This window comes from Passer domesticus, chromosome 9, assembly GCF_036417665.1.
Source record: "Passer domesticus isolate bPasDom1 chromosome 9, bPasDom1.hap1, whole genome shotgun sequence".
NCBI classification, from domain to species: Eukaryota; Metazoa; Chordata; class Aves; order Passeriformes; family Passeridae; genus Passer; species Passer domesticus.
This window is the reverse complement of record NC_087482.1, coordinates 44388763-44406390: the sequence shown is the minus strand read 5'-3', so window position 1 is coordinate 44406390 and position 17628 is coordinate 44388763. Positions and strand designations below refer to the sequence as shown.

The 17628-nt window shown below is 44.1% G+C and overlaps 2 long non-coding RNA genes across 2 annotated transcripts; one reads left to right on the top strand and one right to left on the bottom strand.

Annotated features, from left to right (window-relative positions):
* Positions 1-3739: 3739 nt before the first annotated feature.
* Positions 3740-13082, bottom strand: LOC135308228 (uncharacterized). The gene is made up of 3 exons (XR_010368766.1): positions 12858-13082; positions 11857-11900; positions 3740-5164 (listed from the first exon to the last, which is right to left on the bottom strand). It is a non-coding gene; the product is annotated as an uncharacterized LOC135308228 (long non-coding RNA).
* LOC135307402 (uncharacterized) lies at positions 6999-7419 on the top strand. Its single transcript, XR_010368122.1, has 2 exons — positions 6999-7146; positions 7233-7419. It is a non-coding gene; the product is annotated as an uncharacterized LOC135307402 (long non-coding RNA).
* Positions 13083-17628: the final 4546 nt, after the last annotated feature.

Genomic DNA, 17628 nt, shown 5'->3' with positions numbered 1-17628 from the left:
TTCACAATAATTCGCAGCCCCCTGCCTGAAAGGGACACACTCAGGTAGGAGGAACAAAGGATTAAGAATAAAGAGGTGTATAAAACCCATTTCCTTTTATTTTAATTAATTGGCATAAAATTTATGTAGAGTTTAAAGACTGAAGCAATGTAATGTGCCAGAATTAATAGATGCAATCAGATAATTACTGCCTCTTAATGAATATTAGGATATCAAATATTCAGGCCTTGAAGTTCACTTTGTTTCTTTCATCCTCTTGTAACATTTTAATTTTGGCTGTGTGTAAACTCAGTGAAATGCAGTGAGGCACAGCGAGCTGGGAGGCAGATTTGTGATATCACCCTGAAATCTGAGCAAGCTTAGGGGAGAATTTAGGAGCTGCAGGAATTTGTTCTCCTGTCTGCAGAGATTCCAGCCCCACTTTTTATGACAGAGCAAATGCTTGCCTTGGATCCTCAGCCACCAAGATACTGAAAATCCAGCTCTCCATCCCCAATCACCTGGAAAATCCATATATATATATAAAACAAACAAATTTATTCATATATAAAAATATATAAATATATATATATAAAAGAATAAATATATTAAGTATATATGAAAAATTTGAATATATATTTTAAATTATATGTGTCTTGAGCCTGCTTTAGCCTCTGCCCCAGGGCTCAGTACAATTTTTCTGGTCGTTTGTCAAAATTCTCACCCTGTGCCTTATTAAGGCTCTAATTAATCCTCCTCTCCAGTCCAAAAAAATCTTTACATAACTGGTTTTCAACTCTCCGCTCTACATACAAAAGGACCCATAATGATTTTTTAGCTCAATATTGGATTTTCTTAAAATTAGGGAACTAAAAATTGTTTGCAGGAAAAATGTAACATTTATTCTCTCGGTGTAACTGCACCATCATTTCCTCCACTATGAATTTGCATTAGTAATTAAGAGTTTTATGTATTTAAACTGCTTAAACAGAGCAGATCTGTGGTTACTGACTTCTGGGTAAGCAGCGTGGAGGTTTTATTAACTTATAATTATCAAATTTGTTTTACCCATTTTTTCAGTCAATTTACCACTGAAGAATTCATGAATAATAGAAGAAGAACAGGAATAATCTCAGGTTCTCCTTGAATTTCGTTCTTCAGCTGGGTTTCAACCACTGGATTGCAGATTACAATGGGTGTAAATAGGAACCAAAATCAGAGAGTCACGGAATATTATGGGATAATTCTCCTTTTCCTACCTCTCACCTACCTTTTATTCCTCCTCTGAGACTCAATAAATAAGAGGAGAAAAAGGAGTAAAACACAGCAGAAGCTGGGATGAGAGGAACAAAGCCAAAATTTAGTGTTGTCCTGGATAAAATGAGCGTGGCTGTGAAAAAATATTGATGTATCCATTTCTTTGCCTTTCACTTGGCCCTGTTACACTACAGAAGTCAGACTGGGAGGGCTAAAATATCCAGAGGTCACATTCTGAGAATTCCTTCTCTGCCTCAAAGTCTGTCACCAAATTTTTGCCATCACTGGATGAGCTTGGATAGTGGGATTCCAGTCAAAATTCAGATATCTAGGAATAATGACAACCATTCCTTGGCTACTTGGGATAAAAAATTACCTGTCCAAGGAATCACAGCATTTACATTCCAACTGCTCAGGGAAAGGGATGGGATCTGAGGCGAGTCCAAAGCCAAAAAAACCTGCAGGGTTTTTTTTCTTCCTATTTTCCTGTTACCTGGTTGACCCCTGCAGGCCAAGTAAATGCAATCAGATCCAGGAGAGCTGGCCAGGAATCTCCCATCACACGCAGAGAAATGTGATTTCCAGCACACAGGACATTTGCTGTCTGGCCTTGTGGGTGTTTTTTGCCTGTAACACCCAGTGGATGCGCTCAGTATCACCACAAACCCTCTTTTCTTCAGCCCTTCTGAACACCTTGAGCTTTTCTCCCAACGTATCCTGAGTCCATTTCAATCCCAAAAAGTTGCACCAGGGATAATCCAGTTAATCAGCAGGAGGGAAATGCTGAAGAGCTGGTCCTTGATTACCATCAGTCACCCACAATCCCTCACCCCATCTTTGACAGACACCATGACATCCACATTTTACTAATTTGCTTCAAACCCCAAAGGAATGCGAGTGTTAGTGTTTGATGAATCCCTAATTGCCCGTGGGTGAGATTTGGCAAGAGTGGCAGTTCAATTCTAGGACAGAAGAACAACTTTGTCATCCTCCCCTTTTTTAGGGTGTGAAACATTCAGAATTATGCTGATTCTTTCTGTAAATGATTACAATGATTGTCTCCTGTGACAGCAAGACATGATTGATCTGAAAGAATGACTGTGTAGATGAAAAAGGTGCCAAAGAGGGGAAAAAAAAGGGATTGAAATTACCAATATTGTGTTCTGTGGGTGCTAACTAATTGGAGAGAAACCCACCAGACATTAAATCCATGGGGTAATTTTGGTTGAAAGGGACCTTGGGGTCATCTGGTCCATCCCCAGAGAAGGGCCAGCTTGAGTTTGGGTTGAATTCTGATCATTTTCAGCTGCAGAATGCTCACATCCCCTCAAGGCAGCCTGTCCTAGTGCACAACACCCACATTGCAAAGGTTGTTTTCCCCCTAATATTTAACAAGAATTTCCCTGGGGCTTTTTTTGGCTTCCCTTTGGGTTTGTGCCTCCGAGAAAGAAACCTGCCCTTGTGCTCTCTGGTGTCACTCACCAGGCCAAGCATCCCTTGTCTTCTGCAAGAAACTCAAATTGGGGCACTCAGGAGCTGCCACCAAGGCAGGTGCAAAAAAATGCCACTCCAAAATGAGCCCTGGCTGCTTCTGCAGAGCCTGAACCTGCCAGGCTTTCCCTTCAAAGGGATGGAAAAGAGGAACAGTCCATGAAAAAGAGATTTCCCAAAATATTGAGTGTTTGGGAAAACAGAATTCTGTAAGGAAAAAGGTGGGAAAGAGGAAAGAAATATAAGAAAAATCCTTTTATACTTCCAGAAACTTATAATTCTCACTGACATTTTTGATTACTATCTCAACTTTTCTTATCTGAACTTTGTACCCTTGAAACATTCGATAAACCGAGTTTAGCAATTTTCCCTCAGCGAGAGGGAGGTTGTGTCATAACACAATGTTATATAACGATTAAAACCTTGGGAAAAAAAAATACATGGGAACTGGAAAGAGCCCAGCTTTCAGCTGCATCCTTGGAGCTTATCTGTAACAAACACAGAGCTGTAATAAAAATGAACTGGATGGGGATGCATGAGTAAGCTCTTCAGATGTAACAAACTGACTTGTGAAAAGAGGAAAATACAGTGGTGCTCGGGAAAAAACAGGGCTTTCTTCCCCTCATAACTTCAGTGCTTGGTGCAGGAGATGGAAAGCTACTGACACAAATGTATTCCCAGCATTGTAATTTAAATAACACATCTGCACTGCAAGGCTGTATCTCCACAGACATAACCAGCACCAGTGCTTTGCTGATATCAGTCACAGGCAATGAAAAGGACTGGGCTGAAAGCATCATTTATTTCCTTTAAAACTGAACAATGAGAGGCTATTTATGCTGTAAGAACTATGGAAGAGATGTCTTGGGAGCAAATCTTGCCTGTGAGCAAAATTCTCATTGAAGTGGAGAGGGGATTGTTTGGATTGGAAGAACATTTGTGCTTTGGTGCTGCCTGGTCCCCTCTCCTGGAAGGGCTGGGCACTCCTGCCCTGAGCAAAGCGTGTCCTCCCTGCCCCATCCTGCTCTCACAGCTCATCTCCTCTGCCAGCACATGAGTCTGGTGACTTCTGCAGTTTTTGTTTGATTTTCCTGTTTGCTGTTGTGATTTTCCTATTTTCTCATCTATTTCTGAAGCTTTTCAGTCTTGTTTTGTTTCCCTTAATTGCATGGCACGCTGAGTTTGCAATTAATAGCCAGGAGTGCCCAGAGCATCTGACTGGGGTGTCTTACCAAACAAATAAATACAAAATTAAATGCAGAAACAATGACCTTTAGTAATTTTTTTTTCATTTCCTTATGCATGTGGCTGTGGAGGCAGAAGGATCAGAGCTGTTTGCACACCTGAGCTTAATTTAAAAATGCTGCCACATTCCTTTGGCACTTCTAAAGGATGGATACTAAAGGATCTGAGAGGGAAATGGGAAGAACAAGGCAGAGTGTTAAACCTGATCTTCCCAGGTGCATTTCTGCAGCAACAATTTGTTCTCAAAAGTTCTGTTTTCTGATGTAACCTTTTAACCATTTTTTTGGTGGACTTCAATCCCAAATCACTGTCAAGAATGCTTTTATCAGCTGATTTGGATTATAACAGCTCCTACTAGAGCAGAAGTGTTGCTTTATTTTCCCTGATTGTTTTTATCCAGCTTTCCCTCTGCTGCACTGAGCAGGCAGGAGAAAGAAAAGGACTCACTGCCCCAACTGAGACTAACAAAATCATCCCCAGGGAATTAAGGGTGGATGGCACAAATGGAATGTGAGCTTCTTTAGTAATTTTTTGGCAAAACAAACCCCTTCCTAACCCCCCCGTGGTGCATGCCACATCCAACAGGCTTGAGGAAAGCAGCAGGGTCCAAGCTGGGCACTAATCAGGGGCGTGGGGAGGTTGGTGAGCTCTTGCTGGCCAAAAAGAAGATGCAGAAGCAGAAGGAGCCTGGCAGCCTGCCCAGAGCATGCTCAGGGGGCTCCTCTTCTTCAGCCTCAGGCTGAGCCCCTCGCATTCCAGCCCTCCCAGGAAGGTGCAGATGCTCAGGTGTGTCCCAGGTTCCCTATCCCTAGATTTGTGAACAAGAATTATGTTCTTTCCGGGACTTTCCTTTCTTGTAGAAGTAAAAATAAGGGAACAAATGCCTGTGAGGAGCAGCCTGAAGAGCAGAGTATTTGCTGAACACTTCTGCTGATGAACCTGTGCTGACTCCTGGGGCACTGGCTTTCACTATGGAGAAAAGGGCTGCCTGCAAACATTATTATAAAAGAAAAGATAGCTATGCAGGGCCAAAAGTGAAAAACATAAGGTCATCAAAATGGTATAAGGAACAGAGGAATCCAGCAAACATTTGTTCTTCATTTCTTGTCAGGAAAAAAGAACCCAAAGAACTTCACCAGAACGTGAGCACCTCAGATTCCAATGTGGCTTCAACACAAGAAAATAGCTGCAGCTGGAAATTCAATATTCATTTAAATTAATGTGTAGAAATCCATCTGCCCTGCATTTACACATCAACAGGTCCTAAAACCCCCTGTGACTGCCTTCCAAATATTCCCTCTTTCTTTGGAGGCATCTCCCAATTCCTTCCTCCATTCCTCTACATTCCCACACATGCTCCACCCTGCTTCTTAAGAGGAAAAACACTCCAGGAAAAGAGAGAGGGGTTCAATGATTCCAATTCCTGCCCTTAAATATTGCCAGGGAGGAGAAGAGGCAGTGCCACTGCTCGGTGGCATCTGAGGTGGCATCAGGAGATCAGCCTGGCCCTGATGTCACAGGGACCATCACCAGCACTGAGGAGCTGCTGGGACAGGGAGGTGAAGGAAGACAACAACCAAGAACAGGAATGATGAGCAGAGGTGAGGGGAAAGGGGAAATAAAGCCCTGCAGCAGGGGAGGAAGGGACCCCGGAGTTTCAGAGTGAGTGTGGGAGAAGGGGTTGGAACCGTGCACGAGCACGAGGTGGGGATGGAAACTGCAGGGAGAGGAAGTCATTAAGCAGCCAGCTTCCTCCAGCATTTGTTTATCTATCTCTATTACTGTTTGCCTTGTTTATTAGGATTATAAACTCAAAGAGGCCAGGCCAGCTCTGGAGTGACTGCACTGTATTTCTCCCAACACAAGCTCAGTTCCTGATTACAATGCTCCTCTGGGGTGCTACTCTAGGCAAATAATATAATAAATAATGGAAATGGACCCAGGAGGAAACTTAGATGTTAACTGTGTAGAAACAGGAAACCTGAGGCTTCATTGCTGTATAAATTTAATGTTGGGTTTAAAGCTCCTGCTGTTTGATGGGTGGGGTTTTAGAAACCTGAGCAGGAATTCTCTTTTCAAATGAAAGGCACTGAGATTCCATCCTGGCTGCTGCTGCATTAGCACCAGCTCTGTCTCTTCAAATGCTTCCTGCTGGTTCTCCTAGAGCACAGGAAGCAATGTTCTGGTGATTAAGCAGCAGTATCATTATAAAAGCCAAATGAATAATCATTGTGTTAATGAACTTTATCTTAGAAAAGATTAGGGTTTTTTTTAATGTTAAGCCTCTTTCTGTATGAAAGAGGAAATGCACTCTCATTTCATTTAATCAACCCTGAGATGCTCATGATCTATACAATTTAATTTTCTGTCTGCACGTATTCTTCCACATCTGCATCTCCAGTTGCTTAAATGATGGCATCAAATCATGTTAATACATCAGAGATGATGCAGCTCCCTGAGTGCACAGAGAGGTTTGGCTCTGGGTCCCAGCTTACTATTGCAGAATAATCTCCCCTGAAGGGATTTCCAGAGGTCAGAGATTCCTGCTTTGTGGAGAGCTGGCAAGTAATTATGGTGAAAATCAGGTCTATTTGAAGTATAAAACAATATAAGGTGAAAAGCACTTTAAAAGGAAAAAGACTGAGACAGCTAAATGTTGGAACCACAAAAATACAGAGGGAAAATGATGACTTGGTGAGATCCTGCCCTCAGTCTGAGAGTCACCATCAATTCTTTGCTTTGCCTGGGAAGAGCTAAACCCCATTCCTCAGGGGAACAGCTCCCAGCACAACCTGCTCCACAAGGAGTTTTGGGGTGAGGAATTAATCTCTTGGCTCTGTTTGTGCACATCTGGCACCTTCTTTAAGGAGGAAAAGGAAGTTGTGAGTGACAGAGGAGAGGTGCTGCAGCACTAAGAAGGGATGGGCCGTGTTCAGAACCTACCAACCACAGTTTTCAGCTCATTTCTGTGGAATTCCTACTGAATCATGTCCTCTGCTCCCAAAAAAATCCTGATCCAAAGGGAGCCAAGGAGAAAAGTCCTTCCCTGGAGAATGCTGTGGCTGGATGTGTGTTGTTGCCTGGGGAGCCAAGACTGACCACACCTTACTGATAATCACAGAATGGAGAAAGGAGAGAAAGAGAAGACATTTTATAGATATTGCAGTGCCTGGGGTAATTTCCAAAAGTGTCATAAGGTCATGAATGTGGTCTAAGGAACAGAAGAATGCACCAAATATCTGTCCTTCATTTCTTGTCAGGAAAAAAGGACCCAAAGAACTTCACCAGAACATGAACACCTCAGATTATTTCAATACAAGAAAATAGCTGCAGCTGGAAATTTGATATTAATTTGAATTAATGGGTAGAAATCAAAGCAGCACCCACAACCACCAGAAAACACCTTGTGCCAACTGGTAAGTGAATAAAATTCCTCTCTGGTCATAATGGTGCCTTCATTAGAGATATAAAAGTACATGAGATTCCTTGGGTCAAGGGGAGAACTTGGGCCTCATTTTGGGTTCTCAGAAGGGTGAGTTCAGGGGGGATGGCTGTGACAAGAGTGGAAAGGAGCAGCAGGAACACAGAGTGCTTCCTGCCACACCTCAGTGACAAACCCGTACGCGGCCTCTCGCCTTTGTGCTGCGACAGCAGCGCGAGATGAGCGTTGAGCTGTCTTTAATTAGCAAATGTTGTTTGGTAACCAGTGCGTGCACAGCCTCCTGTTGCCATGGCACTGTCACCCCACACCTTAACGAGCACCAGGCTGGGCAGAGGTCACCCTGCAGGGCCGCGTGGCCCCGACCCCGCGGACGCGCCCCGGGATGGGCTCGGGATGGGCTTGGGAGAGGGAGAACATATGCTACAAAGAGACAGCCAGACACCAACACATGCTGAGGAGTCCAGAGGGAAACACTGCGATAATGACAAGCTTTCTGTGGATTAATCAGCCTGCAGAAATGCTGGAGTCGTGTTAAGCACCCAAACACCCACCCAGCTCCCGCTGAGACCCGCGGCGAGTCCTCGCAGCCCAAATCGCCTCTGGCAGAGCTCTGGTTGCTTTTTGGACCAACAGAAGGGTCACCATGGATGCTTTAAGAGGACACCAGATCCATTTATCCATGTCCACGGCACCACCTCCCCCAGGAGCTGCACCACAGTGTTATTTTTGGCATGCCCTCCACGAAAAGAGGCAGCATATGGAGCTGCCGCCTTGGCACCGTGGCAAATATTGATCCCTGCTGTGACAAAATGTGACAAAGAGTTTGCAAATGACAGCACGGGCTGGCAGGAACCTTCCTTTTTGTTCTTGGGACAGAGAAGCATCACAATTGCAGCTGGAGAATTGGATTTTTTTCCCCTAGTTGTGGTAGAGCCATCAAGGAGATGATTATTAGGGAGAGTGAAGGTGTTCAAAATAGAGTCTGGCTTAAAGAATGCCTTCAGAACAAGAAAGTGAAACAAGTTGATTTGAAAGGCTTAGATGATTTCTTTTGGAGCACTTCCAAAATGAAGGATGATGTGTGGAAGGAGACAGAAGAGTTTCACTCCTGTTTTCAAAGTGCTACGTTCAAACTTTTACACTATGAACAATATTTTCTTCTTCAAATGCTTGTGGGGTTTTTAATAAAATACTGTCAGAAAAAAAATTTAAGGGAAAAATTTCTATTAAAGTTCAATCAGACACCCCCACTCCCCACACAGTTTCATTGTAGGAGCTTGCTATGAATTTCACTAAACTGATTTTTTTCCTGCCAATTTTTAGTTCATGCATGAATCTCCAAATTCAATACCTTCCATTGTACTAGAGAAAAATGGACCCAGTGTCATCCTTTTAGGCAGAAACCCAAACTAAAATATGGATTTTATTTTTCCCCCACCCTCCTGTTTTTGTCTCCCTTAACTCTTTGCTTCTGTGCTGTTCATAAATAATAAATCTTGAAATTATAAAGAATAAAATCTACTAAGAGAGAAAATGAATTGGGTTGAAAGGCATGAAAGTTATTCTTTAAGCAGGGCTTACTCTGAGTTCTAGGAAAAGTTATGTAGAAGAATCTGACAAACAAACAAAAAAAGCTTTCTATGTAGGCAGACGAGGTGAGCCAAAGGTAACAAAGTCAAAATATAAATGTGAAAAAAGAGAGAGGAAAAGCAAAGAGAAATCTGCCATTTTATTTTTAAACACTACATTGAAATAGAAGAGCAGAGTGGGAGAAGGTATTAACCCAGAAAGGAGAACAGATTGGGAGGAGACAAGGCAAGGGTAAATGCCATCTGTATTTGTGGTATTACCTACCCAAATAATAAAACTCGATGGAAGTTTTCAGGAGGAAAAAGAGACTTATTCAACTTCTTGAAATCTTTTCTAGGTCTAGAGCAGGTGGTTTGAGGAAGAAAATCTCTCTCTCTCTCCTAAAAAACCCCTCAAACCAAACAAAAAAACTAACTTGGACTTTGGCAACTTTTTATTGTTTGTTTCTGAATTAACCAACAATTCCCAGCTCCTTTCTAACCACAGTAGCTGATTTTCCCTCTGTCCTTCGACATCTACCCAAAGCTCCCCTCTGAGCATCTGATGCTGATGTAATTTATGGGCTGTTTATCTCTCCCTTTCCCTGTCATTAAAGGAGGGCCACCACTTTTATTGGTGCACTTCAAATAAATCAACATCTTCACTGGAATTCAGGGAGGGGAGGAAAGGAGGAGCTCTCTTACACCTGGAGCAGGACTTTACAGCTGGGAGAGCAAAATCAGGAGGAGAACATTGGTCTGAAGAATTGTCACTAAAATTGTCACTAAAACACACCCAACCACCTCAGCTGGCTGCAGTTCCCTGCATCCAGGCATGAAGGATTTGCAAGTATTAGGAAGGAATTGTTCCCTGGCACAGGGTGCCCAGAGCAGCTGTGGCTGCCCCTGGATCCCTGGCAGTGCCCAAGGCCAGGCTGGATGGGGCTGGAGCAGCCTGGGACAGTGGGAGATGTCCCTGCCATGGCAGGGTGGCACTGGAGGGGATTTAAGGTCCCTTCCAACCCAAACCATTCTGGGATTCTCCCCAGTTCCAGAAAATGAGAATTTAGACCACAGCCATGACATTTTACACAGTCAGTTTGGGGAGTCTGGGAGATGTTCATACATCAACAAAGTCTTTACATTCTTGTTAAAGATCCAGAGAGTTCCCTTGGGCTGTGCCAAGCTTTGACTTTCTAAGCTGCAATTTCAAGGTCAGAGCCTGCCCTGGTGTCCCATTTCAGCACCACCACCCCAGCTGGGACAGGGACACTCTGGGATGAGCAGCTTTATTGGCACTGTGGGACTGGGGGGCACAGGGGGACTGGGGAGAGCTGCCCTCACACACTGAGTCATTCCCACCTCATTGTTCAATGATTCCTTCCTCCTCCTCCCCACCTCCCCTTTGACAACTGTGCTCCTGAATCACTCCACATAAAAAGCATATTTGGAAAAAGAAGTAATTATTATATTAAAATAATTTCAACAAGCAGCAGTCAAAATGTGTGAAAGTTGCAGCCTCTATTGGGTTGTTCTTCTGCAGAAATTTTTGTCAGGAAGCAGAGATAAGAGAACAAATAAGCAAAACCAAAAGAAAAATCTAGATATGGAAAAAATACCCCAAATTGATGCCACTCTGTTCAAATGAAGCTGATGTTTCAGTCAAAGACATGTTTCACCCCACAGTTATAAAACATTTGAACCTCGTCTCTCTTCCCCAAATTTTTCTCAAGCTGATCTAAAAAGCTTCTAAACAAACCAATACAAATATTAATCTCTTACATTGGTTTCATTATTTTTTGTCCAAATTAAGTTAACACACTGAGCCTGGAACATCTTCAGAGATGAAAATCAGCTTTAGATCAGACAGGAGCAATCACCAGAAAGCAACAATGCCAACTGCCAACGCTGCCATTTCCATTGCCCAGCACAAGCAGGGGGTGCAGAGATTTAGGGAGCAAATAAAATACTTCACACCTGAAAAGCAAAGCCCTCCTCTCCTGTTGCTGGCCAGGGGTCTGTGTACAAATCACAAACGGGACAGGACTGCTGGGGACACCTCTTGAGCTGTTTTATTTTCCAGCATCAGCCTCATTCCATGGTTATGACAATGGGAAGATGCCAGCAGCTCACAGCAGACAAAGAACTCAATGTTACAGCTTACTTTAAAAGTTTTTTGACCAATCACACAAAGCAAAAGCATATTGACTAGTTCTATCCACCACTATAAGCACACGTACCTTTGGTTAAACAATGCTTGCTTATTTTAAATACAATACCGGCTTGTAAGCATTAAAATACAATGCACAGAGCTCCATTATTAAGCTTAGAATTTCCTAACATCTCACTAGATATACTTTTCTGTAGCTTAGGGAGTTATTCTAGACAAGCATTAATACACAGACCACTGTTCCATTTGTCCTTACTGTCTAATTCTCATATAACTTTTCTGCTGACAAATCTTATGGCTACTGTTTAACTCTAACCACAGTTCTGCTGTTTCTGAGGCCTGCCTTTTGCAGCTTTCCCAAAACCCTCTGATTTTCAGGATTCTCACACTGTCCCACCTAATAAAACACCAGCTGAGGTTGGGCTAGCACACCCCAGCACAGCCAAGGAGCTGCTCCAAGTTCTGTGCACACACAGGGCAGAAATCCACCCAGGAAGGGCAGGAGGTGCCAGAGGAGCTGATGCCATGAGGGAGAGAAGCCCAGAGGTTTCACAGAGCTCAGGAGAGACTGGCTAACAGGAGAGCCCCCAAATCTCAGCCAGAGGACACTGCTCTCCAGGGAAAACCATTTTTAAAGGGTTTCAGCTCAAAGTCTGCACGGGGTGTGTCCCCCCTCCATCCAAGACTCCTCCTTTGGGACCTACCTGCCCACAGGTGGGTGGCCTTGGTGGCATCAACAGCACAGCACCTGCAAAGAGAGGGTTTATTGGGATCAAATTATAGATTCATCTTGGAATTAAGGAATGGGTTGGGTGGGAAGGGACCTTAAAGTTCATTTTTTCTTCCTCTCTCTCTTCCTTACCTCCCAGTGTCCCAGGCTGCTCCAGCCCCAGTGTGCAACCTGGCCTTGGGCACTGCCAGGGATCCAGGGGCAGCCACAGCTGCTCTGGGCACCTGTGCCAGGGCCCAGGATGATTTGAAATAGAATTTCACCCCCGGCACCCCATCACAGATAAATATTACACGTGAAAATCAAGTTCCTATCACAATTTTAGGCAGAAAATCCCAATTCCTTTGGTGGGAAAAAGATCCATCATTTTCCCTGGACCCTTGCTCTGGATAAGCATCTCTGCTTTATTTCCTTGGATTGCTGAGCAACTGCATGAAAGAAATCAAACCCTTCCATACATCCTACAAGGTTATTTGCCTAAGGACTGAAAAATAGAGGCAGGAGGGATTTTTTTTTTTAGGAGTTTGTCTGATTTTATTCTCACTAGCAGGCTTCCTCTACTATTTTCAGGGCAGCTTAGTGTCAGATAAAGCATCCCAAAAACATATTATTTAAAACCTGTCAAAGAGAACTCGGCTGTGTCTGTAGTGAGAATCTGGCACACTGCTGAATCCTAAAGTTTGCTGCTGCTTGAAGGGAACACAATAGGCTGTGTTCAATGACACCAGACATCTTTCCCTTTTGTATGCTGAGAAAGGCTCGGCAGCAGATTAATAATTCAATGCTCATTAGAAAGTACAACAGGCAGTAAGCAATCAGATATAATTAGGCAAAAATATATACATGATTATAGAGTGAACACGATCCACAAATCCATTGCAGGGGAAATAACGTCACATTTTCAGTGGAAGGGTCAGGAATAATAAAGGGTCTTGTAAAACACTCAGCTTAAATTGTAGTTTTTGTTTCCCTTACCATCATCTCCGTGTTAGAATAATTTTTCTCTGGGAGAATTCTGCAACTCCATCCATGTTCAGACTCACTCCAGGTTTCTTTTCCTGCATTAAAACCAGGGAGAGCTTGTTTCTCCTCCAGATCCTTATATCACATCTCTATACCTCGAGGCAAGTGTATGACCACATAATTGAGGCAGTAAATTGATGACAATTAGCACATTAGCAGTGAATAGCAGCAAGTGATAGTCTTAATTGACAATGCAGTGGTTAGTAATTGATGTTAATGACTCAGAAGAAGGGGAGAATAGTGACTAATAACTGTAATTTTTAGCTGTTTTCCCTGCTGGAGAAACATCGGGGCAAGTGGAGGTGTGGGCTGGTCAGGGAGTGCGCAGAATTGCCACCTCAAAAAGAGCAGGCTGAGGTTTTAAACAAGCGTTTTGTCCATCCCTCAGGGGCAAACGCAGCTTTGGAGGGCTCAATAAAATAAGTTACAGGTTGTTCCTGTGCTCACCCACTTGAAGAAAACCGGGAACTCTTTCCACACCTCCCCAGTCCCAAATTCTCAGGTGCTTCTGGCAGAGCTGTGCCAGCTCTTTGCCAGGCTCTGAGTGCAGTCCCTGAGCAGTGCCCACAGCAAATAGGGGCTGTTCTCCCTCTCCAAAACCTATTAATGCACCGGGGAAAATCCAGGTTTAAAAACAATGCCAGTTTAAAACTTCCAAAGCCCCGGGCTCTGCTGCCTGGCCAGATGGCAGATTTTGAGCAGCCCTGCCTTATCTGGGGTGCTCCTCTCACTATAAACAACTCCTGAGAATTAAGACCTCGATGCCATTTGCTGGGCTGGATTTTCCCCGGGAGAATGGCAGGATTAGGAGCTTTATTTTCCTGTTACATCGGAATTCTCCTGCTCGTAAAGATATATTCCCTGCATAAACCACACATTGTATCGAAGAAGAGGAGAATTAATCATCCTTCGGAGAAAAACATATGGACAGGCATGTGGGCTGCAACAATTATCCAAAGATACCCAACATGATGGCACTGGGAGAGACCTAATTATAGCTTTGGTCTTCCCTTCAGTAGGTGATGTACAACCACAGCCATGGAATAATCCCTTCCCTCAAGACTGCTGCCAGGAGCCAGAACTGGAGACGTTTTTGACACATAAAATATCTTCCTTACATCAAAGCCGAAAATGCTTAAGAATGAGCTTCTTACGAAGCTTTTTATTTTTAATTTTGTAGCTCCTGCGCTGTATTTTATATCAATTTGGAGAGCGATTAAGAGCCAGGCCGTGCCTGGCTTCTGTCTGAGTGTTACACTCTTCAAGGAGATCATTTCCACTGGAGTTTGGATGATAAAGGACTCCCACAAACCTGAAAATGAACTCAGTTCTCTTTCAATTCCTCCCTGAGTGCTCGTTACCTCTCTCCAGAGCATCTCCACAGCCTGGAGGAGCCTTCCCAAGGCCGGGCTGTCACACTGAGCTGGATTCTCAGCCACGGGGACTCAAATCTCTGCATTTGAGCTGATTTACACCAGCCACGGCTTTAGTCTGGTCCTTGGACTCACCTTGAGGAGTCACCCCAGGTGTCACCCCAAAAAAACCCACAGAGGGTTTCCCCAGCACTGCAGCTCCCAGCGCTGCACCTTGGGCTGAATCCAGGACTTCCACGAGTGCTGTAGTGGTGGCATTTTCTTCCCACTGGCACAAAAAGGGATTTTTTTACCCCTTTTTACTTCAGCAACAGAAGAAGAGATGGAAATATGATAAATATTCATGTTTTGTGGTGGGATTTTACTCCTTTCTCCAGTGGGGATGGTCCCTGGGGAATGCTGTGTGTCTGTGTTTGGAGAAGGGTCTGGTGGAGCAGCTTTGACTGCAGCTTGTGCTTCTGCTTAGATTGCAAGGCCGATGAATAATCTATTGAGAAAGAAGAGAACAAGAACAGCCAAGGGGCCACTCCGAGTCACTGAGGCATCCAGAAAAGCCAAACTGTGGAAATTATTCAGGTGTACTGGAAGTGAAAACATTTTTCCTGGTCACAGGCGGTTTTTGTAGGTAACTTGTGACCATGCAGACCCACAGATTGTTGCACTAATAAAAGAAAACCTTTCATTCCCAAAGGGTGAACAAGAAGCTGATGTTTTGGGAAGTCTCTCAGCCACCAAAAAGGCCAGGACTGTTTGCATGCAGCTGTTGCTTCCAGTGGCACAAACATTTGAAAGAACATTTTTAACAACGCTCTGCTCACATCCTCTTATGTAGCTTTTTCAGCTTGGGTACCTGAAGATCATGAGAGCGTTTGCCTGCAATGAATGCATGCATTAATTATTTATTTAGCAAGGAGAGTCACTCATTAGGCAGGATTCAAACACACCCTGATGACTGTGACCTCTGCTTGTGGCACTTGTTTCCCAGTGCTGCTACACGGTTTCCTTGTACCTCCAGAGCATATAAATGTGATATCCATCTCATCTCTGAGAAATCACACACTGCCAGGTGAGAAGGGCTGAAAACACCAGTGAATAAAAGCAAACCAGCTCTTTTCAGGAAGTGGAAGGCTCTGTAGCGAGTGCTGGAATTGTCATTGATGCTGAAGTGAGTTCTGAGGGTGCTCAGAGCTTTTCTCCCACTCAATCAATGCTCTGGTGGAGGATGAGCTGCACAAGGATTCCTCGGACAGAAATCCCAGGGATCTCCCAAAAAGAGAGGCACCTGTGCCCAGGAGAGAGGAAGGGTTTGTGCCACACAGCTGGGAACTGCTGCAGGACAAGGAACCTCCCTTGTCTGGTCACTGCTTGAACACAGGGACACCTCAGGTGCCTCAAGCCCACCCAGCCACAGCAGGGACTGAAGCCTCTTAGAGAGATGTCATGTCAGGCTTTAAGAAAAATGATCAGGGAAATGTGAAACCTTCAGCTGCTTCTCTGATTTGATTGTGAAATTTCACTCTCAGCTCTGGAATGCTGTTGTGGAGTAGAGAACAGACTTTCCCACAGGTGCTTTTTGCTTTTTCCAGCCACCAGGAATTTTCTCAGCCTACCTAAGGCAGATCTGTGAGAGAAAAGAAGAAAATGCAGCCCCCATTTTTAACTTCCCAGGCGTATTTTGCAGGCTGAAGCACAGAGCTTCACCAGCTGCCCAGCAGGGATTGCTCCATGTCCATGCCCAGTGTGATCCCTGGAGTGTCACAGCATCCCAAAACTGGAGCATCCTGCCAGGACAGATCAGCCCTCTGTTTCTGAGCCAGGAGCTCCAGCCAGGAGCTGCTCCAGGTGGTCCCTCAGCTGCAATTCTTGTGTCACCCCTCAGCAAACTCTTGCTCAGGAGTGGAGGAGCCCTGTTTTCAGTCAGGGTAATTTTCTGTGGGTCCATCAGCCCCAAAAGGCTCTGAGGGTTCAGGCCCTGTGCCCCAATACCCTGTAAATCTGCAGGTTATGTCAGGCAGCTCCCAAAAACCCAGACATTTCCTCTCCTTTTGCAGCCAGGAATTGCTTTCCTCAGTGCTCATGGCAAATTTTTATTGGTGTCCATGGAAGTCCAGGACCTGCAGCAAGTCTGGCTGCTGCTGCTGATTAAAAGGAAAAAAAAATGAAGGGAGGAGAGAGAGTAACACCTTAAAAGTTCAGTATCATGTTAAATATAATTTTACAGTGATTTTATTGGCCGTGTATTAAAAATGCACACGACATAACCAAAATATGGCTCAGTGACATCTGAGTGTCCAGCTCTGCCTGTAGCATTTGATTGGAATGATTCATCCACTCTGGTCACAAACCCATTGTGAGCAACTTGTAGAAAGTTAAATAAATACCAGCAACGTGAATTTGCATTTAACCGGAATTTATGAGCTTTTATAAATCTATTTTGTGCAAAACAAATTATTATAATGATGGCTGAGTAAGAAGCAGCACCACACAAGACTTAATTCAAATGCCTTTCTTGTTCTATTCTCTTGTTTTAATTTTCTAGCTCCGCTGAATAACTCGAAATCTTCGCAGCTGTAGCAAAGTGCCTCATATATAATGTATAGATCACATCCTCTTGCCATTTTTCACAGGTGCCTGGCTATTATACGGTTCAGAACTCATTCATAGTGCCTATTAGAGGTCTTTATGTGTAACTGACTTCCTTTCTTGAATATTTATAGCTTTTATGAGACATTTATGGGTAGACCCAACAAGAGTTTCTAAGGAAATACTGGGAAATGGTTGTGTAGAACATCATTAATATACTGTTCTTTGATGGTAATGGCCACAAATGTCATCTAATTGCTACATTCTTACTTTGTCTGAGCGTGGTATTGATGGGGAGACTGCTCCAGAGAGCCTCTCCAGCCTAAAAAATCTTCTGGGAAGCAATTTGGCTCCCAAGGAATGTACCACGTTTCAGCCTGGAAATTAAGTATTCCAGGCAGGATATCTGCCTTCCAGTAGGGCAAGGGGATGGCAAGAAGGATGGAGAGGGACTTTGCATGAGGGTGTGGAGTGACAGAACAAGGGGAGATGGCTGTAAGATGGAAAAGGGTAGATTTAGATGGGATATTGGGCAGGAATTGTTCCCTGGCAGGGTGGGCAGGCACTGGCACAGGTGCCCAGAGCAGCTGGGGATGCCCCTGGATCCCTGGCAGTGCCCAAGGCCAGGTTGGACAGAATTTGGAGCAGCCTGGGACAGTGGGAGGTGTCCCTCTCCATGGATGGGTTTAGAAAAAAATGATCTTTAGGGACCCTTCCAACCCAAACCACTCTGATTCTGTGATTCCCTGATTCTTCCCACAGCCATT